Raw genomic sequence first — 26672 nt, 5'->3', positions numbered from 1 at the left:
AAAAACCATTCACAATCACTAAATATGATATCGATCAGATCAGGTGAAAAACTGAAATTAGCTAATGACTACATATTTTGAAGATGAGCATAAATGAAATTTCTTCATTAATAGGCAAGGTTGAAATTTATATAAGAAACAAAAAAGTAGTGAAGTCTTCCTTTCATCCTATATTTTGTCATCAATAAAGATTTACCCGTATGAAACTTTGACCGTGGTTCTAGTTACAGATTCTTCCTGTACTGATTTGATCTCGAAAATGTCTTCACTAAAAAATAAACTACTATAACATCTAAACCTAGATTTAAATTATAATACACAAATGCATCATTTTGCATGCACAGATGATCTCAGTTTAATTTGAACAAAAATAATAAAGAATCCAAAAAGCCTAGTATCTCTATGTTATAGTAAAGACCTACCAGAGAAAGTTTTTACTGCCCAGATGAAGAGCAGCTGCTATGCAAGGATTTGAAATCAAAACACATGAAGACTCTACTGGAAACAGGAATGGAAAACCACAACCATCCTGAAGCAGGGCCAAGCAAAGCAATAAATCAGACTTAGGTCAAACCACACTCTAGAGAGTTTTAATTTATACCATAAACAGAAACAAATTTAACAGATTTTGGCTTATGCCAAGTGCTTTGATCTTTCAAGAAAGATACAAACAGAGATCTAAAAACTTGTAATATTGTTTCATAAAATATGAAACATCATATTAAATGACTATACATAAAAGCCACTCTAGTTTCCTTTTTATAGATTAAAACAATATATTCTAGTTGAAGTTCTTCTAAATGCCATGGGCACACAGAATTCCCAACAATTATTCTTAAAGAATATAATCAAAACTGTAGAAAAATAGATCTTATTTTGGCAGACAATAGTTACAATGGAAAACTTGAGTCCATGTTACTTTATCTTTTAAACTAATTCTCGGCCTATGTTCAACACAGAAAAATACATTTAATTTTATAATTAAAGAACAGATGATTCTGTTTATATAACAAGATTATTCAGAAAAAGTCTAGCAAACATGAAACTCAGAAAAAAATCTACTGAAAGCATTTCTGCAGGGTTTTTTACAGTCTTAAGGTAGTTTTTTTCATTTAATTTAATGCCAACTGTGGTATCTGAAAGTAAATCATTATCAAATATACAGATATTTTAGAGAAAATTCCTCTTTAAGTATTCTCTTGGATGAGATTTTCCTCCCAAATAATCACTGATACATACTGTAGCCAGGAAGACAGAAAAGCAATCAGGTGAGAATGTTAAGGTCTGTCTATCCTGATTCACAGAATTCAAACTGCAACCACCTATACTGCTCCATTACAATGTACAAAATATAGTGTTGAGGAAACAGAATGAAATACAGATAATTAACCTTTAGTGGTTATCTCAAACAATGCTGACAATATAGCCACTAAAAAACTAAATCAATACTGCAATCATACAGCAATATGGACAAACTGTTTTAATATTACGACTCTGACTAGTGTCCCTAATTCAATTTTAGTGGTTTTCACTACACAATGTTTTGTTTTCACAATGAATTTTGTTTATAGGAAAACTTCATCATCTATTGGAAATAATAGTTTCTCACTCACAAACATTTTATTACAAACCACAGAGGAATATTGTCTTCCCTACGGCAAAGACAAAACCAACCATAAATGAGCAGCACGTATTCTTCTAGTTACGAGGCCTGCACAAGACTTCAGTCCTCACTACAATTGAAGGTCTGTGCTTAATTTCAAGATGACATCTCAAAGTAAAATTTCTTGAAATGACTTAAGTAGCTTACCATAAACACCAGTTCTACCACCCCACTGGGATTTTCTTCTACTAGTTGCTGACAAACAGAAAAATTAAGAGCCCTGGTTTCACTAGGGGTTTGCATAGAGATAACTACCTCAGAAATAAAAAAAAAAAATACATATTTTTAAAAACCTCCCACATCTGACAATGGCAGTTTTCTTGATTTTCTTGATACTCTTCTAGGTTTCCTCCCACATGACTAACCATAGGAAATGACAACCAAAAGATACTTAGGCAGTTTAGTGCTTTAGTATCTTAAATATAAATGGAGAAGATAAGTATAGGAAGTGAGTGAAGGCAATATATAATAATCAGTTGAGGAGGGCATTAACTCATTTAAGGCTTGTCAATAATGACAAGTTTTGATTTGCAGCACTTTTGCAGTAGGACAACGAACATAAATTATCAATAAGGAAAATGTGAAGACAGAAACTTAAGGAATTCCTTAATACTCAATTTGTGTGCACATTGAATATCCTCCCTTTTTCAGTAAAAAGAGTTGTAGCATGCTAGAGTGTCCTGTTGTAGAACCCAAGGTATCCTAAATGTAGAAGAATGTTACTAGCAAGTGAAAAAAATGTTTGTAAAGTTCAGACACACATCTGCATAACTGTGTTACTAACGATGAGAATGAAACATGGATTTACAACACAAACATCCAACGTTTGTATACCTTTTGTCCTCACGAGTTGGTAAAGAAAAACAAGACCTGACTTTTCTTTAGAAAGAATGAGATTACATGGAATCTGGTTCGCAGAGCATAGACATACTTAACCTACTCAATTGGACAGGAGAAGACACGCAGAAATTAGTACAAGCAGGTAGACAACGACATTTGGAACCTTTAGCCATGAGAGCTACTGGAGTAACAGTTATGAAACACAGACATGCTGGTCACGAGCTACTGGAAAGTAGCCAAGATATTTATTCAGAACTTGGCGCTACTGTATTTTAGCTGCTCATATCCTTGCAGTACTGAAGTAGAAAGATATCCTGTATTTGAATATTTTCCTGACAAATGATAAATTTTTTTTTTTTTTTTAAAGGAAATCACATCTGTAAAACATTAACAAGCAAATACGTAAACAATAGAGAAAATGAGGCAAACGAAAATTGGGCAAAGATAAGTTCCTAGAGCTCGAGTGTCTCCTGAATTTCTTCCAGCATGATATAACACATATAAATAAAGATCAGTAGTAGAACATATTTCACTGCCTTGATCAAAACAAAACCAGTATGATGTGTAAACCAGCCATTTCTTGTTGGAACCAAGAACGTGATGTGTGTTCACAAGCCATTGAAGATTAAAAGAAAAAGAAGCCCAGATCAACATCTAGGTTTCAGGCTAAAACAAACGTAAAACATCATAACTCCCAATCCCATATAATTTAATTCCCTTTTATAGCATATCTCATTCCATGTTCTTATTACACAACACACTAGAAACGGCAGGAAGTTCTATATAGCTTTCCACACTTTAAAGTGAATATTGGCAGATGAATATTCAGAGGAGAGAATGTGTTAACAGAATAATAATGCTTAAGCTTACAGAATGCATCTGCCACAGCACAGAGGCTCATGGGGTGGTATGTCTCTTCTCATTCACCTTTTACACCTGTTATAGGTTTAGAATAGAACAGTGTGAACATAAAGATGAATTTAGGAAAGATTCTAAAACTCAAGAACAAGAACAATCCTCCACACTCTACCCCTTAAAAATGGGTAGGAGGGAATGTTTAAAAATACTGCAATTATTTGGGCTTATGATCAGAGGAATTTCTAAAGACAGAAAGAAAATAAAACTAGAGAAAGCTTGCCAAGATACACACACATTGCATTTTATAGGATATTGTGAAAGGTTCCTATGTGTGGAAACACGGTATTTAAAACAAAGCAAGGAAACCATTTAAATGGAGAAACCATTTGAATTTTAAGCAGAGTATCATTTAATATTTTTATAGAACTGAAGAATGTTGTGACAGCTTTTTTTTTTCCAGTCCAGACAAACCTCTTTCACTCAGACCACATGCTAGTATTGCACACTTTAGAAGCCATAATGATACCAAAACAAACCTGTCTTTTTTTTTTTTTTAAACCAGAAATCTAAGTTATCTAGACAGAAATTACTGAATGCCCCAAAGAAACTCCTGTTAGTAGTTATATATATAGCATAGCTTTAAATTACATCTATATTATTTTTAGTATTGGAGAGGTTACGTTTAGAACAGATTACATGCTCTAATGATTCTTCAGCTTCAGAATCTGATGAACAACTTGACAAGTCATTGGGAAAAATTAAGCACAATGATTTCACTGTGACGAATAAGCTTAATGTTATTGAGATTGTTACGTCTCCAGTAAAGACAAGGTCTGGAAATCAGTATTTAGATCACAGATATCCTTACAGTATGAGAGGTACTGAGATATTCAGAAGCTGTCATCCATAATGCTGTGAATGATATGAGGTTCCTCTTAAAGGACAAGCAGATTGAAGACAGTCTGCATCTCATTTTAGCTGACTTTTAAAATGTTAGGAATACAGAGGACACACCTGATGCCAGCATACCCACTATTTGTTCTGACAAAGGAAAGATTTGCTCGAGCTCATTTCACAGAAGAGCACTGGGACAGACTTGGAAGCAGCATGTGTCATTCTTTTTGTCTTTAGAGAAAGAGTAATGACAACAGAACAGGTAGTGCTATCAGTTCTCATGTCTGGGCGGGCATGAAAAAAGATTCAAATTCCTTGCACAGAAGTTTCTCAAAAGGCATAAAAAGATATTGTCTATGCAACAGAAATAGAATTAGAAAGAGGACAAACTTCATTCTGCCCAATTACAAGTTTTACTCTGATGAAGTAAGATCCGCGCCCCCCCAAAAAAGTACTTTGGTAAGTTTCCACAATCCATGGAAAAACAAAGTGTTATTTGAGGCATAAACCTTGCAAAGGATCCTATGTAGCATTGAACAAGATAAATTACTAAGACCCAGTGGATCCCAGGTGAGAATTTAAGAATATCTATAAGGATTATTTTAATAAACAATACAATGGGATTTTCACATGGAGAAAACCCCCAAATGAGACTTCAACTATGCAAATTAATGCTGCAAGTTCCTCTGAAAATGAGCCAACAGATTTCTAAGGAGCAAATGCTCACAGGAACTCTAGTAAACAGGCTCCACTCCTTAGAGTCCAAAGGTACCAGACAGGAAAGGAAACGCTCCAAAGACATACAGATGGTGGAAAAAACAGTTCAGGTTGGCAATAGAAAAGGTGTTCTGACTAAAATAAGCACAAGACAATAAACAAATCCCGAGTAAGTCCACTGCAGAAAAACATTTATGATGGTGTAACTTCAATTTACAAACATTTTCCTTCAGTTTACATTGGGGTCTGGTAAACATTATTACTTGGACTACATCAAAACAAATGGGTGGAACCAAGACAGGATCAGAAAGAGTTTTTATATCATAGGCTTTAATACTACCACTCTCTTGAGCTACTGAGCATAACAAAGAACGCAAACATTCCTTTGTTTAATAAAACAAAAATGAAAATAAACATTAGCAGAGACAAGACTGCACTGTCTTGTAATCAAAGGACTTTCTTAATAGCCTGGAAGTCTTACACTTCTGAGTGAAGGACATATTAGACTTACTTTGAGAAGAGTTAAGAACGGACATTTTTTACTGCCATGCTAGCTGGGGAAGCAGAGGAATGGAACTGTGTGAAAAGAAGTTTTTTCCAGCATTTTGATTGCTTCAATGCACAAGGAAACACAACTTTATCTATATTCTATTTATCTAGACAGAATTATACCATAGACATATGCTATTAGATCAGATCCACAATTCAGCTCCTAACACAATCATAGAAGATACTGAAAACAGTCTAACACATCAGGTGAAAAGAGTAACAACAATTGTTCCTAATACAGATCATATGTATTTCAGAAATCCTCAGTTAGTCACATTCACAGAGACAATTAAAAGGTAACATAGGTAAGAACACTTGATGTGTACCTCATCATTTCCAATCTTTTTTAACAAAGTTTACTGAGAAAATGTCTCATAATAGACATCAATAGTGCTTGCAGAAAATGACATGAAAACCTGAAGTGTCAAACACCACAATATAATGCCCAAGAAAGTGGTGTATCATTAACATAGCCTTAGAGGAGGACTGCCTTATTAAGGCTCTCCAATGTACCTTAAGTCTAGATGGCTGACCTCACTTTCTATGGCACCTTTCATAGCTGTTTATGACAGTAAGAACCAAACCATAAAAATTATGAGATCTGGACCATGTTCCTCAAAAAAAAAAAAAAAAAAAAAAAAAAGGTGGGACACCCAAAGAAACCTAACCACCAACAATGTGGCTGTGGCAGAATCAGCACAACGATGTCCACAAATATCCTATTCGCCATGGAAACAGCTACATGAATGAAGGAGAAAAATCTTTTTCTAGCATATGTACCACCCATAAGCCAGACCACAGAATAAGGATATATTTAGCTACATAGATACTTGACCTATTGCCTCTTCAGAGCTGATGCACAAAACAATCTTTATTATACAGAATTTGTAAATATGAAGGCCATAGCCTCAACTAGTGAGCTATTCTTGGTCATCAAGGACCAGCCTCACCTTTATGCTAGTTAGTTGTTCTCAGTTACCAAAACAAGATGTCACATTCAAATTGGCTACTGGATAAAATTCTTGCAATGTCCTGATGGCTGGGCCATGCCATAAGCTGTTCAGGGGAAGATGATGATGGAACAGAACACTCTGTGGCAGGAAAAACTGCCTGTTAAGTAGCAGAGCCACGCATGCTTCAGTGCCCGAGGACACACTCAGGCATGCTCGAATTTGCAGACACACACAGCCAAAGATGCAAACTTCTGCTCCCCATCCCCCCTCCTTCATTTTTGTAACTGTAAAGGAGATTATCTCAGCAGTTCACTATGATGTTGAGATTCTTGGTGTTATTTTTGTTCATATCCATTTCTTTGGAGGTTCACATATTCAGGGTGTGCCATTATGAAATAATACATACAGCAACAGCTTATAGTTCTGTGGCCTTGACTATTCTAACTCTTTTCCTAGGGATTCTAACCTTTCACTAGGGATCACTACTACTGTTCCAAAACAAAAATGGCAATTTCTTCCATTTGAGAACCCCCAATGCACAACACACATTTGTTTTCATTTGGTCTTTAGATGGGCATTCAATATTGTAATAACTTATCCACAAGATCTCCATAATGGATTCATTCCATCCCCTATCACTGCCGTAGCATCTTAGATTTTAGGATTATGGTTTTCCTTTCCTTTAGCATTTTTGGAATACTATCTGATGTGAAACTTAAGACTTCTGAAAGCCATACTATTCAAAAATTAAAATAATCCTATTTAATAATGAATTTGAAGGCACTGAAAACCTTTGCTTTGTTCCCAAAAAGACTTTTAAACTATCACCATTATGTTACTATTCGTTACCTTCCTTTGTGTTCTTAGGATTGCAATATTTCTATAATTGCTATTGGTATTTGTTTCTATTTACTTCTAAAGGCTGAACGCATCCTTTGGATATAATAAATGAAATAAATAGGCATTCTTTGTTGACATGAACAAAACAGTGATCATCTGCTGTATGTGGACAGTTACTAGTAGATGTAAAGAATTTGTTAAGAAAATTGTACTTTAGTACAAAACTTAAAATTATAGTAAAAATGAAATAATTCTGTTAAGCATCAAATTATGAAAAATTAAGACTAAAATGTCTTCCTAACTGAAAGTTGTAGATTCCTCATTCACTCCCAGAAAGCAATTATAATTTTCCTGATTCATATAACTATGTCTACTGGGCTGTTTCTACATAAAATGATCAAGCACATTTCCTCTAATGTATTAACATGCTGCCTCCTACCATTATGGTAACACCTTTGTTACACCAGTTCTAGTAACTAATTCTGCTTAATTATTACTCATTTTTAGAACCAGAACCTCTGTTTAGAAGACAGACCACCATGCTATATGCTGTAAGAACATAAGAAGATTCCTCTCTAGAATACTAACCATACCCAAAAGACAAATATTTGTAGATAAGAAAAAGTTAAAGCATTAAAGATTTTTGCATGTGGATACCACTGAGAATTACATGTACACAGAAAAAACAAGATCCAAACAAACCCACAAACTCATACTTGGATGAAGGGTTAGAAATATTGGTAATAGCAGCAACTTTGAGATTAAGTAGTAGTGCTGGCATTAAAATAAGTGGGGTTTTGGCGGCGGGGGGGGGGGGGTGTTGTTGGTTTTTTTAATTAGGCTTCTATGCTTACAGATACTAAAAAAAAAAATAAATCTGTCCAGCCACAGCTATTATGAACATGACTCAGAGTTCACTCAGTTTTTACGTCCACGACAACAGCTCCATCCCAGTTCACCAGCACAGCCTAATATGGCAATAAGCAAGTACCAACTTTGCAAAGGTCTAAGAATGCATCTGAACTGACAAGAAATAATAGAGCAAGACATTCAAGGCACATAGTCAAGTATTTGTCTACACTGACTGGATAGGATATACAGGTTTTATTAAAACTGACAATTTTCTGAATTTCCCTGCATTCTCTTTCATTTTACATTTAGAATTTTCCACCATTTTCCTTCCAACAAGTTGTGATGCAACTTCCTTTCACAGACATGCATGTTGGGTAGACATCTGATTCTGTATTTTTTAAAGTATTAGAAGCAACAGAATTTAGATTTATGAATTAACAAAAATATTTCAATATGCCCTACTTTTGGCTTAATCAATGCTCTCTGCATTTCAGATTAACTATACTGACTAATGGAAAGGTTTGGAATAGATTTATTTGCCTCTTTATTTGGCAGCTGTTCGACTGCTTTTAGAGTACTGGGTCTAGGTTTGGGTCCTCCAGTACAACTAAGATGTTGATAAACCGAAGAAAGCTCAGTGGAGTGCCACCAAGACAGTCAAGGGTATGGAACACCTACCCTTTTACAAGGGGAAGCTGAGGTAACTGGCCTCTCTCATCAGCCTGGAGAATAGGCAGCTTCAGGAGGACCCAAAAGCAGCTCCCTAATACCTACAGGGTCATCAAGAAGATTGACTTACACTCTTTCAGGGGTGCATGGTGGGAGGACAACAGACCTTGAACATCCATTGGAATGAGAAGTTCAAATTAGACATAAGGAAAAACCTTTTCATGGTGAAGACTGTCTTGCAGTGGAACAGGTTGCAGAGAAGCTGTGCAGCAAGATAAATGCATCAGCAATCTGGTCTGCCTCCACAGCTGACCCTGCTTGGAGAAGGAATTTGGACTGGAGATCAACTGATATACCTCCCAAACTGAATTACTCTATGATTCTATTCTATAGTTTTCTTTACTCTTTAATTTTGACCTTGCATGGCTTTAGTTTTTGTTGTGCCATCATCCCCACATTTTCTAAGGAAAATTTAATGTACTGCAGCAGTCGTTCTTGCCATATTTTGATACAACCCCTCCCTCATCTACACTGCAAAGTTTTTTCTCATAGTATCTGGATACAAATGTGATCTGTGAAAGTGACACTGATTATCATTAGGAACTCAGGCTATCAATCTTCCTTTTTTAGCTGTGCAAATATAGTGTTGAAAAGTATCCAGGAATAGTGTTCAATGTTTTGACATCTCCCAGTCCTTTTAGATGAGCGCTGTAAAGAAGAATATATGTATCAATACAAAGGTATTTAATTAGATGACAAAGATAAAACTCAGTGTAAACAAGTGCAAGGTAATACATGGAATCTGAACTACTTTTTAAGGCACTTACACTTTACTTATTAAAAAACCTGTAACTTTTCTGGAAACAAACTTCATTGTGAGTGTCAATGAAATATATCCTTAATGTGGAAATATAGTTTCAAGAAATGTTCCTATGACAGGTGTATGTTAGGAAAAGCAGAATATTCTAAACAATATCCTATTGCCTAACTACTAAGTTTTACTTTGGCAACTCCATCTTATATAGACAATACTATGAAAAATAAAGATCAAAAACTTAATACTAAAAAAGAGTCTAGATGCATAGTTTCAAAAAGCTACAGTTACAGTAACATAATAAAGAGCTATAAAAATTATTTGGACCATCAGCCAACTAGATATACTAAAACATGAACTGTTTCTGACTACAGACTTATAATATGTGGTAGTAACACACTGGTCACAGATTAGAAGACAACAAAGTTGTACTACAATGTAAATGATGTGAAGAATATAGCATACAGTTCTAAATACATATTCTAAATTATTTTCTAATAAGCTACTAAATTAAAATTTCAAGATTCAACAATGAAATGTTAGATTAAAGAAAATTCTCTGAACAAGTTGTGTAAAGGAGATTGTGAAAGGTTATGTTCTAATTATAAGAGCACAGAGAACCTTTGCTGCCTCCTTTCCAAATGTTTTTTTCAATAATGTCCTTTCCAAAAGCTTATTAGGAAACAAAGCTACTACAGAATAAGAAGAAATGTCCTTACATGGAAAAGTTAATGAATTAAAAGGAAAGAGGGAAAGACTAAACTATCCATTCACACAATGGAGAGAGATCACATAGTATTGTATAGGGATATGCAGTAAGGGATCTGGAAAATGGGAGAAGACATTGGTGCTGAGGATTCTGTTATTTTGGTGATGATTGTCAGGCAATAAGGATGTGTGTCACAGTGAAGAATCACAGAAGGGTCTCAGGACTAAGCCATTGTGTAAAAGAATGGCAAATGACATTCTATGTACACAAATGTGATGCACAAAGGAGAAAAAAAATCCTACCTTCACACACAAAAATAATGAACTTTGACCATTATTTCACTCACTCAAAAGTGAAATTTTGGATTATGATATCCATAAAAATGTTGGTTCTGTGTTAACAGTCAAAGAGAAAACACAAATGTTAGGAATTTCTAAGAAAGGAATATAAACCAGGAAAAAAGTATGACACAGCATATCATAACATAAAAGGTTTGTTTGTATGTTTAAACCGTATTCAACTTTGGTCCCTTTGTCTCTGAAGGATGCATTAGAACTGGAAAGGATTCAGAAGAGTTCAAAAGTACAGTTAAAGCTATAGGCTGGCTTCTAATAAAAGAATTAATGTAAGCTTACACTTCTCAAAGTCTGGAAATGAGCTACATGTCAGATGTCTGCAAAATCATGAAGGCACAGGAAAGGGACTGATTCATCCTTTCTTCTAAAACAAGAACTAGAAGTTTGACAGAGTAAGGTCCAAAAATAAATAAAAGGACATGGTGGTTCTTTTGTAAGCGCTCATTACTAAGTAGAGTTTCTGTCACCTTTGTACACGTTTCCCAAATGGGCTTGTAATGGATGTATTTTTGAAGATGAAAATCTGCAAAAACTCATAGCAATGCAGAAGGCTTTAATCACAGACTTCAGCAGAACACAATCTGCATATGTATTCAATTTTATTGACACATATGCAATACAGACTTTCAAGTTCAACACATGGTATTGTCCTTCCTGAACATGGAAGTTTTTCCTTAACTATGGCTCAGGAAAGCAGTGATCATTATACAGCCTGAGTAAGCTATTATCGAAATACCATTTGTATTTTACACATTGTCAGACTTTGTGTTAAAAACATAACTCAATATATGAAGTGTAATTTATGGGATAATTATAATAAGGGATAACATCAGATTTCATTAATCAGTACAAGGTCATTGCAAAATTGATCAGGACAGACATTATGTCTTCTAAGTCATTACACAAGAAAATAGAATTGAGGAATCAAGATATATCTCTGTAACAGAAGAGAGAGAATGTAAAGTGTGCAGAGAGAACCCAAATGCTGTTCCACTTACACAGTACAGGCAGGTTCCTTCTTTTCAGTTGTCTAGCAAGAATTTTGACTATCATGAAGCTGTCCTACACTTAAAGGAAGTTCAATCTATGTCATCATATTTTAAAATATAAATCAGTTTAATATATCAAGAAAATAAAAAAGGGTATAATTTTCAGCAAAACAATGAACATTTTTAAAAGTCAATATTAAGCAGGCAGGCTGACATAACTATACTTGCACAAAATACAAATACACAAACCATAATATGCTGTAACTGTTTGAAGTTAACTAAAAGGAAATGCATATAGAGGCTTTTAAATGTATTAAATATCCAGTACAATGACTACAAAGTTAAATATATGAAACTAAAAGCAATGTTCTGGAAAACTGTTAAAGTAAATATATGTTCATATGCAGTCCAGAAATAACAGTAATTTACACATAGAATTAATTTTTCAGTGTTTACATCAAGTACACTTAGAGAAAATCTGAGCATCATAACAAAAAAAAGTTTGCACAAAACTGTAAAAGCATTGCTGATACAAACATTTGAAATATTCCATTATACACATAGCTACTAATTTACCAAAGTAGGAAAAAAAAAACAAAAAACAATTTTCAAATCTATTATAGAACACTCTAAAGCAACATTTCCATTTTGAAGTTAAGACAGTTTGTTAAAACTTTAAATTCAAATGATAAACGATAAAAATATCCTGGTGGAATTCCTAGTTAAAATGTATCTTTGAGATAATTTACAACACTTTGTAGAAAGTTAGGAGATGCATGGTTCTACATTTTCTACATCTAACAGGTTATGAGCATTTTGTTTTCAGATTTCATCAACTTTACAAAAATACATCCGTCTAGTGTTACATAATGATAAAAACATTAGTCCGGTTTATATCAGCAATTGTTGTACATTTATATCAGGCAGTTTATTTTAGGTTGAAATTCTTTGCTGAAAACAATAAACCTGATGTTGCCAACTCTTCCAAAAGCATTTTCCTGCAGTCAACATACTTATTTGCTAATTAATTTTCTCCTTCTCACACACACACACACACGCGTGCGCGCACACACGCAAGTTTCTTTGGGTCATATCGATTCATTCTTTATGGTCCTGCTGCATTGATTACCTTAGCTACAATAAAGGATCTATAAACTCCATAATCTAAGCAAATGTGTTCACTGCTGTTATAATTCCTATAGAACAAGCGTTATCCTTAGGATGTGTTTTTTATAAAATGAATACAATACTATTTATTAAGTGTTTGAATGTTTTGTTATGTAGGTTTGGATGGGATGATGACATAAAATTAAACAAACATTATCAAAGTTTCTCTTGTTTCATGAATGCTCATTGTAAAAAAATCTCAGTTCCCTAGTACTTAGGTGAAAAATATCTTCTCAATCTGATTATATTATCATTTTTGTAATGATAGAAGTGAGGCTAGCTTTGCAAGTGGCAATCACTATTAAAATATCTTACTTAAAACTAATTCAATAATGTTTTATTTCACGAAATAATAATATACTATTAGAAGGATTTATCAATACAAAATGTTTATAATTTTTATATATTACATCATTTCACAACAATGGAATTGTCCTTGATCAGCTGGCATCTTCATTTTCCATTTCAAGTTTTAATGTCTGTTTAAACTATACTCACAGTGAGACTTCACTCTGGAGAAAAATCTTAATCTCCACAAAGCAAGTCTGATTTCTGCATTCTGGATATTAAACAAGTGATTTAATAAACAGAGTTTTTCTTACTCTTGTTTCTGTCAGTCCTGAAGTAATTACACAGCTGAGTAACCATTCTAGCCTGTTCATCCTGAATAGACTTGCTCAATAAATATCAACAAATTAAGCCTTATTGAACGTCGCAGAAATATTGCTCAGAGCAAAATTTGTTTAAAAAGTACCCTTTATAATTAATTAATCCATAATTTGTGTAATGAGCCTTAATTTGGGCTAGGGAACCTTTTTTTTTTTTTAATTATTTTTAAAGATTGAGTTTTTAAAGTCTTACTTGGTTTTCAGGAATGATAGATAGAAAGCAAACTTCAAAAAACAGAGCCTCTATGGAAATCTGATAAAGTCATTTCACAATGCCATCTGTCAGTATAGTGCTCCATAGTACTTCAAATATTTTGAAGTGGGATGTGCAAAGGCATTAGAAAGGAAGAAGAGTTCTTTCAGTTAAACTACAATGACTGTCAGTTAAACATATAGGATTAGCATCTTACACTGCACCATAACAGACAGACTGTTAGAAAAGTTCTTAAGTTACTAAGGTACTGTCTAAAAGCAGAATGTTCCTACTAAGACATTTCCACATGTACCTTCCCCTAATTTCAACAGAAACTGTAAGTAGTATATCAACTAACAACAAGTGGACAGAGCAGACATAGACACATTTTATTTAATTTATACTAAAAACCTCTGTCCTCTAATATCCAGGCCTGTTTCATCTAAGAGTTCATCTTTTAACCATACAGAGCTTTCAATTTTTAACTGGCATTGAAAGAAGTAACACGTAGGTTAATTTCAAATTTCGGAATGAATAATTTAATTGCTGAATTATAGGGTTTATTTTTACAATATTTTTAAATAGACTTAAGCTAAAGTGACTTAATCTCACATTTAGAATGGGTGGCCCCATTCTTTAACTGCAATCTACCATAATATGATACACACAGGACAGTTTATTTTTAAATGCAACCTACAATTTAGTCCAATACATATACATATTCATTAAGTCTGATCAATTTAATCAAAGATGTCCTTGAAAGTATTCTCAAGGAAGACATTAAATCAGCATAAAACAACTATTATAAGTCACATAGCAGAAGGAAAAAGAGGTTAGTGTATACTGAAACATTTCTTCAACACTGTGAAAACTTAGTTTGTACATTTCTAGAAATGTATTCTAAATACCATGACCTTGTAAACTAAATTTTATTGTATGAAAATAAAGAATAAAAACTATTTGTATATACATGATCTTCATAGATGTATTTCTACACTAAACCTTAATTATTTTACTAACAAAGGTAAAAAATACCTTCATTCTTAAAATGACTAGTACACTAAACAAAACTAAAACATTTGAGCATGAGAATTTTCATCTATCATAAAGAAGAGAAAGTATCTGATTTTATGTGCTGAACAGCCATTTTCCCAATTTAATTACATGGCAGTTATTAACGCACAAAACTCAACAGAATTCCATAAAGCATAGCTTTTAAAAGAGTCGCATAATTCTGGTATGTGATTAGTAATGCCTTAGAAAAGGAAGACAAAATATCATGATTTTTCTGTACACTTAAACATTCTACTACATAACCACAATATAATGATTTTTTAAAGCACACACACCAAGTAATCCTTATTATTGAATCTACACAATTAGAGCAACGGGGGGGGGGGGGGGAATTTATCTCTCTGCATTGATAATTCATTCTTCAGTTTTAGAAGTTTATTCTAGCTTTCTGTTGCTTTTATAATTAGCTGCTCATATTCACATCAAGTTTCTTTCCTCTTCCCTCTTACTTTCCTCACAACTGAACCTCAAGCCAGCAGATACTAATGGAAACACGTTGACCTATACTTTTGCAGAAAAGAGATGGAATGGGATGTTTAAAGCAGTAGAAGAAAAGTTTCAGTGTGTAGAGCAAAAGTGAATGCATACACTTAATGAGACAAACCATTCAGATGTTTTAACCTTGTCTTGTTTTTATTTTTGTGGTTTTTACTCTTTAGAATCAGGAAAGGGAAAGTGGTATTAACTCATAATTCATAAGGTAGAACATCTGTCCAGCTATAATCCTTGTCATTTATAAATTCACAGTCGGGACAGATTCTATGAACAGGTTTGGAAAAGAACATAAAAGCTCAAATGTTTGTAAGAAGTGGTTTCCTCATGCAAGGGATTGCACATAGTTTGGGGCAATTATACTTATTAAGAAAGGCTGTGAAGTCCAACATGGTAAAATTCTTTCTAGGAAAAGGAGTTCAAGTATAGAAAACTGATGAGCAGGAACAACATTTTGCATTTGACATGATATAGAATTAGAAAGCAACGAAATTGAAGTGACATGATCAGAGAAAGATCTTAATCATATGACTTTGGAAGTAGCTTTCTGAAGAAACAAAAGTTAAAGACCTAGATAAGGCTCTGGTAACCTGTAAAGAAGAATAAGCATTTGAAGGTTTTTACAAACAGCAAAATTTAGACACATGCAATCTGAAATTTCATAGATTGGCTATGCAATTTGACACACAAATTACAGTCTTGAAAAGAAAGGGTAGGTAGTAACCAAAAATAGGTAAGAAAGAAGCGTCTGTGAAGAGAACGGAGATCAGCTTTAAAATTATTTATTCAAGTTCCAAGTAGAGTGTCTATAAGAAGATAAGCACAGTCAAGACAAGATATCCTAGGAATCAGGAACAGCAAAACTAGGTATGTGAGTCATCGCAAGAAACAAAAACACAATCCTAACCAAATCCATGTGTAAGATCACTTATATCAAGTAAATAAAGAATTTTAGAAGCAAATCTCTGACACACAGACTGAAATGAGATGATGGCAGGCAATCTACCAAATAATATGAGATATTTGAAGACAAAGTCACAAATGGATAACAGTTTCTTGCAGTTCGTCATGACTACAGAGCCTTATTCAGTAACTGAAATGAGCGTGAACAAATAGTGTACATATGTGGTTCAGGAAGAAGAACAGAGAGAGGGAGTTAGAAACACTAGAGTCATAAAGTTTTAAACAAGAGGAAATCACTGACTAATAGAACAAAAGCTGAAATGGATGAGCTTTAAAGAAAAGGAAGATAGGATTCACTCAATATTGGTATATACCGTGTACCCAATCAGGTTTATGGAATTGCTTTGTACAAAATGCATTAAATATGCAGAAAAAAATACAGGCTTATGTTGGCCAAACACAAAATAACATACAGAAAAAACACTTTATTTCTGGGGATTGTAGATAGGAGAAAAAAAATGCACTGATATCTTCCATCTGACATTACATTTATGAATCCACACAGAGAGTTCAATAAAAGGTTATAAAGCTGGCCACAGTTTTTCATGTTCATCTTAATTATGAATGATCTACAAATGTCAAATACCTGAAGAAAAAAATAGAGTATAAAACAGTTCCTTAATTAAAATCTATTCTTCATGTTATGCATACATTTTATTTTCTAATCTATGATGAAAGCCTAATCTTAATAATTTTTCATACTTTGGATAGTTTTACAGAATGAGTTTGTTATTATACCTGAAAATATGTGTTTTGTTAGTGTCACTGCTGACCTTAAGTCAGTACCTACAAAAATTTAAAAAATCTTTCAGACTCTTCTTTGACATTACAGAACAGGAAAAAGAAAAGTAAAGTACTTTCCTTTGAGTTACAAAGTTTGATAAGAAATCGTAAATTAGACAAAGGTAGTAAGCTCAGGCAAAGGCAGAGTCAATGAAGAAAACTCTTGCCATATAATTGAAGTAACTATTGGATTGCCTTTTTTCACTCCTTTTCTTTTTTTTTTTTTTTTTTCTGGCAAGAGCACTATTTTTTTTTCCGCTACTGAAGTGCTACTTATAGTATTGTCAGAAACATTCACTGAAGTGGAAGCAGCTGAGACTTATTTTTGTTTGTTGAATATCATGTTAGACAGTGAAATGTAATGTTAAAAAATAGCAAACTTTATAAAAAAGGAAAAATAATTTTATTACTGAACCCACAAGCCCTCACATAACACAGTATGACAAAATATATAGTACTGAGTTGTCATGGTATCACCTGTGCACTGCTAACACTGATGAAAGCCTATTTAATCTGCTAACTGTATTTTAATGTGGTTATTGATATGAACAAAAGTGGCATTAAAAAATGAAGAAATTAGACTGTGAAAACAGAATAGGATGATGTAATATTAGAAGGAATTTCTCACAAGAATCCTGTGCTGAATTAGAGCAACTTTCCAGCGATATGCCATTTCCTTCCTGTGCCACTCCATACTCCCTGAAAATATATAAAACGGAATGGGTTTGACAGTAGATGGAGTCATGTTAATGTTCAGTTACTCTCTAGGCTTTATGATTCCTTAAGAGCATACTACAAAAAAAAAAAAAATCTTATTCCACAAATAAATTTACTTTTTGCTATGATTCTTCCCTGTAGGAATCATAATTGTAGTTGTTATAATACTGCAGACAAACTTGATGCTACCAAGATATGGTCAATGAATGTATCGGAACAACCATTTGCAGCTGGCCCTGCACTGAAATACCTTTCAACAACATCACACCGATAAGAATCACTCTATAACTAGAAAATCTCATATTTCTTTTTAAGAATAAGTAAGACTGAAAATTGAGCTACATTTTCTGAGGCAGAAAAATCAATGAGGAGAGTTAACTTGATTTTAAAGCAACCAAACTTACAAGTACATGGAATAAAATTTTAGCCTAATTTAAATCAATTGGATATCATTGACTTCAGAAATCTGTTTTTCAAGTCAAACCCTAGGAAAGCACTAGAATTGCATTCCACACAGTGTTGTCTATTTATTTTAAGACAGTCTTTCAGGAAGCAACCTGCAAGCAACTCCAAAGTATCTTCTCCTTACTCGTATCTACAAAACAAAAAATTGTAAACGTATCCACAGATCATCTAGGAATGGTTGGCAGAAAATGAACTTTGAAAATAGATCTATGGTCCAAATTCAACATTTTTGTGCACCAATTTGGACTACAGAGACTTTAAGTATCAGTACCTTTACAGGATGGGAATTACAGCTGCCTGCCGCACTCTCCTTCCCAGCAGTATCAGCCAAAGCTCACATTTCCAGTCTGTGATATCTGGTAAAAAATTGAATGGAACGCCATGTCACTGCTCTGCAGATTTCTGAAACTGAAGTATCTGCTTTTTTTGCCTGTGTAATGACTACAAGACCTAATGTGCTGTCTCTTCTCCAACAAGCATATCAGACTTGAACTTCTCTCAAGCCTGAAATAGCTAAGGTCTTTAGAAATGTATGGACTAATACGCTTTGCAGCTCATTTTGAAAACTAGTGAATACCAGAAAAACTCTAAAGCTGTACCCAGTTCTCTGGGAAAAACATGCCACCTTTATTTTTAACCGGTATACCTACAATATTCTTGCTGAACAGAAATGGAGACTTCCAATGTGCTCTTGAACTAGATGAACACCACCAAAGGCCTTTGATTTGTTCACCTTACTAATTGTTCATACACTACAAAATGTAGAGGATTAACGTATTAAAGGAAATTAAGAGAAATTAAAGTAAAAGTTTAAACAGAGCTGCCATAGGCGGACTTAAAGGTAAAATCAGATTCCACAATGGAAGATGATCCTTTAAAAGCAGAAGCTCTACAAAATATCCCTGACAAAACTGGGGAATAGAAATTACAACAATTATTAAATTTCTATCTGCAATCTTGAATCTTATGTAACAATTAAACACTACATTTATCCTAAAGGATACTTATACTCACAGGGCTCTAACTATGTGTTTTGGAACCTTTGATTTGATAGTAGAACTTTTAATTTTAGTTTATTTTTGTAGTATGTAGGCACAAAAAATAAAGTGGTGGTTAAAAATAATTCTACTACAATTCTACAGGAAAGTAAATTACTGAGATTTTCTTGTTTCAAAGTTAAGTTCTTTGGTTAATGAAGAAAAGCACTGTGTACTAATGGCTACTACATGAACAACCAAATCTTTAAGGGGAACAATTTAAGAACTATAGAACATTAACATCAAGATTTTTTTCTCAGTACTAGACTTATGAATAAAAGCAGAGACTGCATTAGAGTCCAACAAATTCAAATTGTCTCCATGAAAAAAAATATAAGAGTTAAAAAGTAGAAAAAAAATCTTTTAGAAAAGTGAGTCACAAACTTGTATATATATATGTATATTTTCTGATTCTGTAAATCAGAAATGCTTTTCAAGTATGCAATCAGTACCTTTATCAGACACTTCTTCAAATTTCAAAACTTCGCAAGAGATGGCATTAAACCATTAAATCCATACAAAAATGCTACTGCCATAACTAGAATAGAAACTGAGCTAGTCATGAGACAAGGAAAATATTCAGAAAACTCATCATAATTCATGTATCAAGAAAATGGATAAAATGATGTGGCTTTACTTATATTTTAGCAAAGCATGTAGGTAAAAGTGAAACCATGTAGATCGTTGCATTTAAAGGAACAGATTAAGTTCTATTGGCTGAAGATTTCGTCACTTCCAACAGCAGCTTTTGGACAGTTCTGCTTTTGGTAGTAAAGACAAAAGCCTTCTCAAAAATTGCAAATAACATGCAACTTTTCTTTTTAAGTAAAATGGCATGCACATACACAATAATTTAGGTTATGTGTGAGTGCATATATTATACAGGTTTTTTATTCATTCTACAAGTTCAGTAAATCAGCTGAGTTTATTTTCCATATTTTTTGTGGGAAGAAATATCTTTTCTCTTGGTAGAAAAAGTGGTAACAGCTCAGTATTACTACCAGTACCTTGTATATAGTCAGTAAAAAATTAAAAAATAATAATTACTGTGATCATGAGATCCCTAGTTTGCTTCACCCTTTACATTAGGTGTTCTGTAAACCCACTGAATATATATAATATTCAAGCTTAATACACGAATGCTCATATCTAGATTTTTTTCTACAGAAAAAAAAATATTCCTAGTATTTTTGATGCAGATTTATCTTTCATTTAAAATGACTTGATAGAGTTGATGAAGATGGATGTCTAGTTACCTTGCCTGGTTTTATATTTTGACACTGCAGGACTGTCTTCCTAATTCTGCAAATATCATAATTTAAACTTCACATATATCAAAGTGCAACTCCTTCATCTAAGTGTTTATTTAGAAGTGTGATTATGGTTTGTAATGGAATACTGACTCTCCAATGCCAAATATTTTACCAAGTGTATGAAATTGAGGTACTATCTCAAAAATGATTACTCATTACAATGAGAATAAATTCAATTTCAAGAAAAGATCAAAATATTATATTTAAACTTGTTTCAGATCCCACTTAATATAGTTATTTTGGAGAAAATTGATGATAAAAGATTCAGGAAAGGTGATAGTAAAAGTCAGGGGTTGCAACATCTTTCTCACATTTCTTCTGCAGTATTAAAATGGATATAAATTTGAGGTGAAAGTACTAAGGAATGCTAATCTTTCAGTGAACCAAATACGCATTTAAACAAATACAAACACCACTATACTACAGCTACTCCATTTGTTAGAAAGGAATTAAAACATTTGACTAGTCATGTATTTATTCCCAATACAATTAATATGATCTAAGAAATAACAGGAAAAATATTTCTGTAGAGAAATTACTTCTGTTGCTCCAACAAACGAGCTAGAATACCATTAAAACCAAACAATTTTATATATTCTATTGCAGTAAAACAACTATTTTCAACTTTTTCCCTTCAGTTTCTCCCTCTTCTACACATAGCCACAAACAGATTTTCCTTCTAAGTCTTGTAAGATTATATATCCATTCCATAATTTTAAAAGAGATTGAAGTTCTTGGTTTTATTGGAAGACAATTTCCATAAAAAAAATTAAAAGAATCTATTTATCTTAAAAAAGAATACATGGGAAAAAATAGATACATACACACATATAATCAGAATGTTTATAATTCCTGACAATTTCAGTATACTCACATATTTCCTGCTGTTATGCAAATGAGTGTATGTGCTATGTTGATTATATATCCTATATTTTATCACATACTTTCACAGTATTAAATAATATTTTGTAATATATCACAGCGCACTTGAAATCTAAAAATATTTAAAAGAGGGAATTTGATTTTCCCATACTAAGCATCATGTTCCAGAAATTAACATATCTTTATTTTTGTAATTGCCATCAGGTATTTAAAAACAGATGACTGCACATCTCTAAAATTAAGAGAAAAATGTGAAGAGTAGCAAAGATATACAGTCTATAGTCCATTTTATTATTTCACTCCTAAAATTTTCATTTTAAGAAAGACTTTGGAGTTGTTTCTATTCCAGTACATGGTATTTAGGTGCAGTGGGGGGTGAGAGGTTTTTAACATTAAAAAAAATTTTGAACAAAACAAGAAACAGAAATCCTTCCTATAACTTGAGCTCACCTTCACAGTGGCACACTTAAAGTTCTACTTCTACAAAGTCAGAATCTACACTGAGGGTTTCAACTTAATGCTTTTTTAAAAAAAAATAAAAATCTAAAATTCACACTAAGAATCTGGTAAACCTGGAAAAAAGATAAGACACGGGACATGAACGTGCATTGTTCATTCTTTAACAACATAAACTGGTCATGAAGAACAGAAGGAAGAATCAGGTTAAGAGCTCGAAAGGAAGAAAGTAGCAGGATGTTGCGTGTAACTGCTATTTTTCAGAACTATGCTCAGTGAGAATATTCAAACTAACAAACTTAGGTTAATTAACCTACCGAAACAGAACTGGCAGCCTATACGTTGCTATTCCTTAAGTCACATTTCAGCGGAGTTCCTTAACATCAGTATTGCTTTAGTGACTTCAAATCCAAAGCATTCCCCCCAACACTGCTGAACTGATATTTAGTAAAGAATAGAATGCAAATATTCAGTCATGCATGAGTGGCAGTTCAAGTGCATGCCTTCCCCCCCCCCCAAAGTAGAGTTCAGTATAAAAGACATGAGTATATTTCAAAAATGCTGTCATCATCCTGATTTTCTTCCCATGTTTGCTTTCTACTTCAGTAATAAAGAACTGTTGTGCAGTATTTCCTGTTTCTCATCTACTAAAATCGAAACAGAACAAAATAATTTATAGAAGACAAAGTCCACATACATTACAAATTATTTAGTCTGACTGTTCTTACACATGTGAAAAAAAAAAAAAAACAACAGAAAAAGGGAGAAAAATTATTGTAGAGTTATGAAGAATTTAAGTTCTGCAAATAACAAAAATGTAACTGAATAGAAAATGTTTCACTTTATCTGCAGATGCAAGTGGGAAAATATTCAAAAGCATTTAGTCTACAAAGGAACTCCTACTTTTTTATACATATATATAAACACACATTTGCATACAATTTCATATGCTTTTGGAAAAGCATTTCAGTAAATCTTTTGAACTAAACTGTCTAACACAATTAAGTTTAATTACAAAATTAAATTGTCTAAATTGTACAACTAAATTAGACAATTTAGTTATCTTTAGTTAAATACTAGAAACTTGTACAGTAGAAGCGAGTCTTCAAACACCTGCTCAGTATTTTGAAAACAAAAAGTTACATGAAAAACAACCACCATATTCTTCCAGAATCCAAGACACACAACCAGCATATTCATTTGTAATCTGTCTTAGAAAATAAACCCTATGACTTGACAATAATTTATTATTTTACCACTATAATATGACAAGACATCCTCATTCAAACACTGCATGTTATGGAACTAGATTTAGAATATTATTGCAAAACTATGCTTTTAAAGATACATTAATAATAATTTTCCCTTTAGTATTACATTGCATTGCAGTCTTCTGCATTCAGTTAGAAATATTAGTGAATATATATTTTTAAACCTTTTATCACTACATTGTATATTGAAGGTCTGAAGCAAACCAAACACTAACGCTCTCATTCTCCTCCACAGTGATACACTCTAAATACTGGTAAATGATACATTCAGTTGAAGACTAAAACTAAACCAAAAGTTGCTTTTTTGTTCTACTACAATATGCCAATCATAAAACGGTTGCTTTTCACAGTAGTAAGGGTTTGTATTTCAGATTAAAAGCTATTGCAATAGCAAAATCAAGAACTAATGTGCATCCATAAAGTACACATCACATGCTTATACAGGACTGAACTTTCAGAGGGAGAAAGTGCATGCAAGCACGCACAATGCAGAATAAAGTCAGAGAATAAACCAAAATGTAACTGAGGCAGATGCAACTATAAAGTCAATAGACATGCTGCCCAGCCGCAAATCCTAGATGAGATACAGATTGTCAGGGTGGCAACAGTAAGGACTTTGAAGCCTCATAAGGACATCCTTGTCTAAGTCAACACTTGGTGATGTAGTCATCCTCTGCTGCTCCAAATTTTTTTCTTTTTTCTTTTTGTTTTTTTTTTAAAGAGAGTCTAAATGTATCTCAGTAGTGACTACTTAGCAAAGTATATTCAAAGTGAGTTCTGCATCCCTATGAGATTCACAACTAAGATTAAAATAAATAAATATCTGTAAATAGATCACGAATCATAACTAGAACTCCACTAAACTTAGCATATCACTACACAGACTACAGGGGTTAGGAAATGAACAAGCTTTAAGAAGCACAAACACATTATGGATATGTAAAAATGCTTCTGTTTATAACATGAGGATCCAGAAACTGGTTGGGGGGGGGGGGGGGGGGTTTGGTGTGTTTTGTTTTTTTTCTAGCAACAGCTAGTGGCTACTTATACAGCACTAAACAGATCAGAAACTGTCTCAACCTCACATGGCAACAAGCCTAGGAAGCCATCCCTTTTGGGGAACGGTGGGCAGAGCCTTTTATTTAGTTAATTTTTGATTGGAGGGTGCTATCAAGGTGAGGAGATTAGGGGAAGACAGACTTTCTTGTTTAAAGTATCAAAGACATATCACACTCAGATACCTGAATATTTTATAGTTTCAATTGCGGATGACTGACATTCAACTTTCCTTAATGGTAGTTTAATGAATTTTGAAAAAAATTATTTTAAGATGAGCTCAATGGATTGACTTTATCAGAAGTAGATTAGTGTTTAGACAACTTCAAATATCTCAAGCTAAACAGCAGTATAGATGAAAAATTTCAAGATAGGAAATAATGATAATATGCCTGGAAGGTGGTAGAAATATGATGAACTAAAATATATTTTATTACACTTCAGAAATTTCATTAGTAAGAAAGCATACTACCACCAGAAAGCATGCAAAATACATTAATTACTCATGCTTGTACATTTCTAAACAGGTAAGAAGCCATCATTTTAGTTCCTCTAAAAAGATTTTATAAAAATTTCTATTTTGATTTGTTATTGCAATATTCTTGTTTTGTTATATTGGTAATTCATACCAATTTGTTATATCTGAAAAAGGTAACAGACAAAATTATTATAAAACCACAGTTTCTCATCAAATACTAAAATAGTGTATTTCTCAATATACCTTACCCATTCAAAGTGACCACTGGATTTTTTCCAACATATTAAAATAAGCAAAGTTCATATAAAAGGAAATAATTTGCAAAATACTTTAAAATGATCCCACTGCACACAGAAAAGTCAAATATGGTAATTTACTGACACAAAGATATTAGAACTAAAAACATATAAACACTGCTAATCTAAAACAAAAGGATGCTGCTCTTTTTACCAAAATTTAAACTGTGGTGGTTTCAGCTTTTAATGGTTGTATTTTACCTGACATAGGATACCTTTGGCTTTGTGTATTTCTATTTACAACTTTACGGCATATACATCACAATGAAATAGAAGGCTTGGACAGTTCTTGCTCTATTTTCCACTAGCCACGAGAACTGAGAAGAAACTGCTAAGCTCTGCCCACTAAAAACAAGTTCAATATTCTATTACATAGTGAATTTGGACTATCATTAGTGTATCATTAGCAGGTAAGAGCCGATCTTGTTTCAGTTCAAGCTGAAATAACTCATACTGCTAATGCTTTGAATACTTCATTATTAAATATTATTAAATGTTATCTAAAATACTTTCTCTAAACTGAAAAGTAGTCCTATCTTCTTAATTGGTTTAAGATAACTTTCATTTAGATAACTTTCCAATTACCACAATTTGGTACCCATGTACAACATCCAACTGCTTGTTATTAATTTGGACAGCCAAGGGAAAGCTCAAGTACCAAATAACCATTTGGTTATTTGAGACCGATCGCTCACACAGCCTAGAAGATGCCACCTCTAACTAGATTCAAGGACATTGTCAAAGTAGAATGGGAAAAATTAGAATACCTTTAACCATTAACAATACTTAATTGTCAAGAAAAGCATAGAGTTCTTTATGTCTCAAGGCTACAAAGTGTGAGTAATTGCAAAGAATGAATCATAGATGGGCTGCTAAGTGTATCAGCCAATGATTATATGCGAGATAATTATGATCTTGTTACAGAGGCTATTAAAGGAAACTAGAGTTGATAATTAAATACTGTATTACAACCCTCTGAAGGACAACCTTGTCAATATTAGTTAATTCAGGAAATAAAAACATACCATTTTGAATAAGTCTTTTCATTTGTAAGCAACAATAACATTTTAATTTTGAAAGCAAAAATCTAAAAAATCTCAGAAAAATGCATCTGTAAAACAGTTTTGTTCAACACTGAACTAATTTATGAGGCAAGAATAATATTAAATCTTAACTGCACAAGAAGGCAGAGATATTGTATTAGTTGACATTCTTCTGATGTATAAAAGTCATAGAGGTGCTTCAAGACACCTTTATTCAAGTACTAGAGAGACTTACCATCAAAACCAGTATTTTGTTCACTATGTTCTGTTTTATGTAGCTTGAAATCATGCCTGAAACCTTTCCTCGATGACGTACATAGTATGTAACAAATATGAACATATAGTGCAAATGAGCTTTCATCAAGCCTACTGATAGTTCAATAGGAAAACAATATTTACATCAAATGAGGTTGGAAATAATTCTTATTCAGATTGTTTTAAAGACACTCAGAAGGTAATTGCACTTTGAAAACTTGGCTAAATGCTGTATCACCTGGCCATCCAGTGTTCCCACACACCTAATGTTTCACACTGTCAAATATAAACACAGTAGTTCTTCCAAAACAACCTAACAGAATCATTTCATTATCTCAAGATAATGAAGATAATGAAGCT

The 26672-nt window shown here is 33.1% G+C and overlaps 1 protein-coding gene across 5 annotated transcripts in view; it reads right to left on the bottom strand.

The window, feature by feature from the left end:
• Positions 1-26672, bottom strand: part of NOVA1 (NOVA alternative splicing regulator 1) — a 152175-nt gene that overhangs the window by 74938 nt on the left and 50565 nt on the right. Inside the window, exon 1 of one of the 5 annotated variants that reach the window (XM_075754086.1) lies at positions 18497-18581. The exons of 3 other annotated variants lie outside the window; for them this stretch is intronic. The gene's annotated coding sequence lies outside the window, so the exon portion shown is untranslated. Of the gene's footprint in view, positions 1-17671; positions 17738-18496; positions 18582-26672 lie in introns of those variants that run through there. One more of the 5 variants, XM_075754084.1, reaches the window with a different exon arrangement.

Source organism: Balearica regulorum, chromosome 5 (genome assembly GCF_011004875.1).
Source record: "Balearica regulorum gibbericeps isolate bBalReg1 chromosome 5, bBalReg1.pri, whole genome shotgun sequence".
NCBI lineage: Eukaryota > Metazoa > Chordata > Aves > Gruiformes > Gruidae > Balearica > Balearica regulorum.
This window is presented reverse-complemented; position numbering and strand designations above follow the sequence as displayed.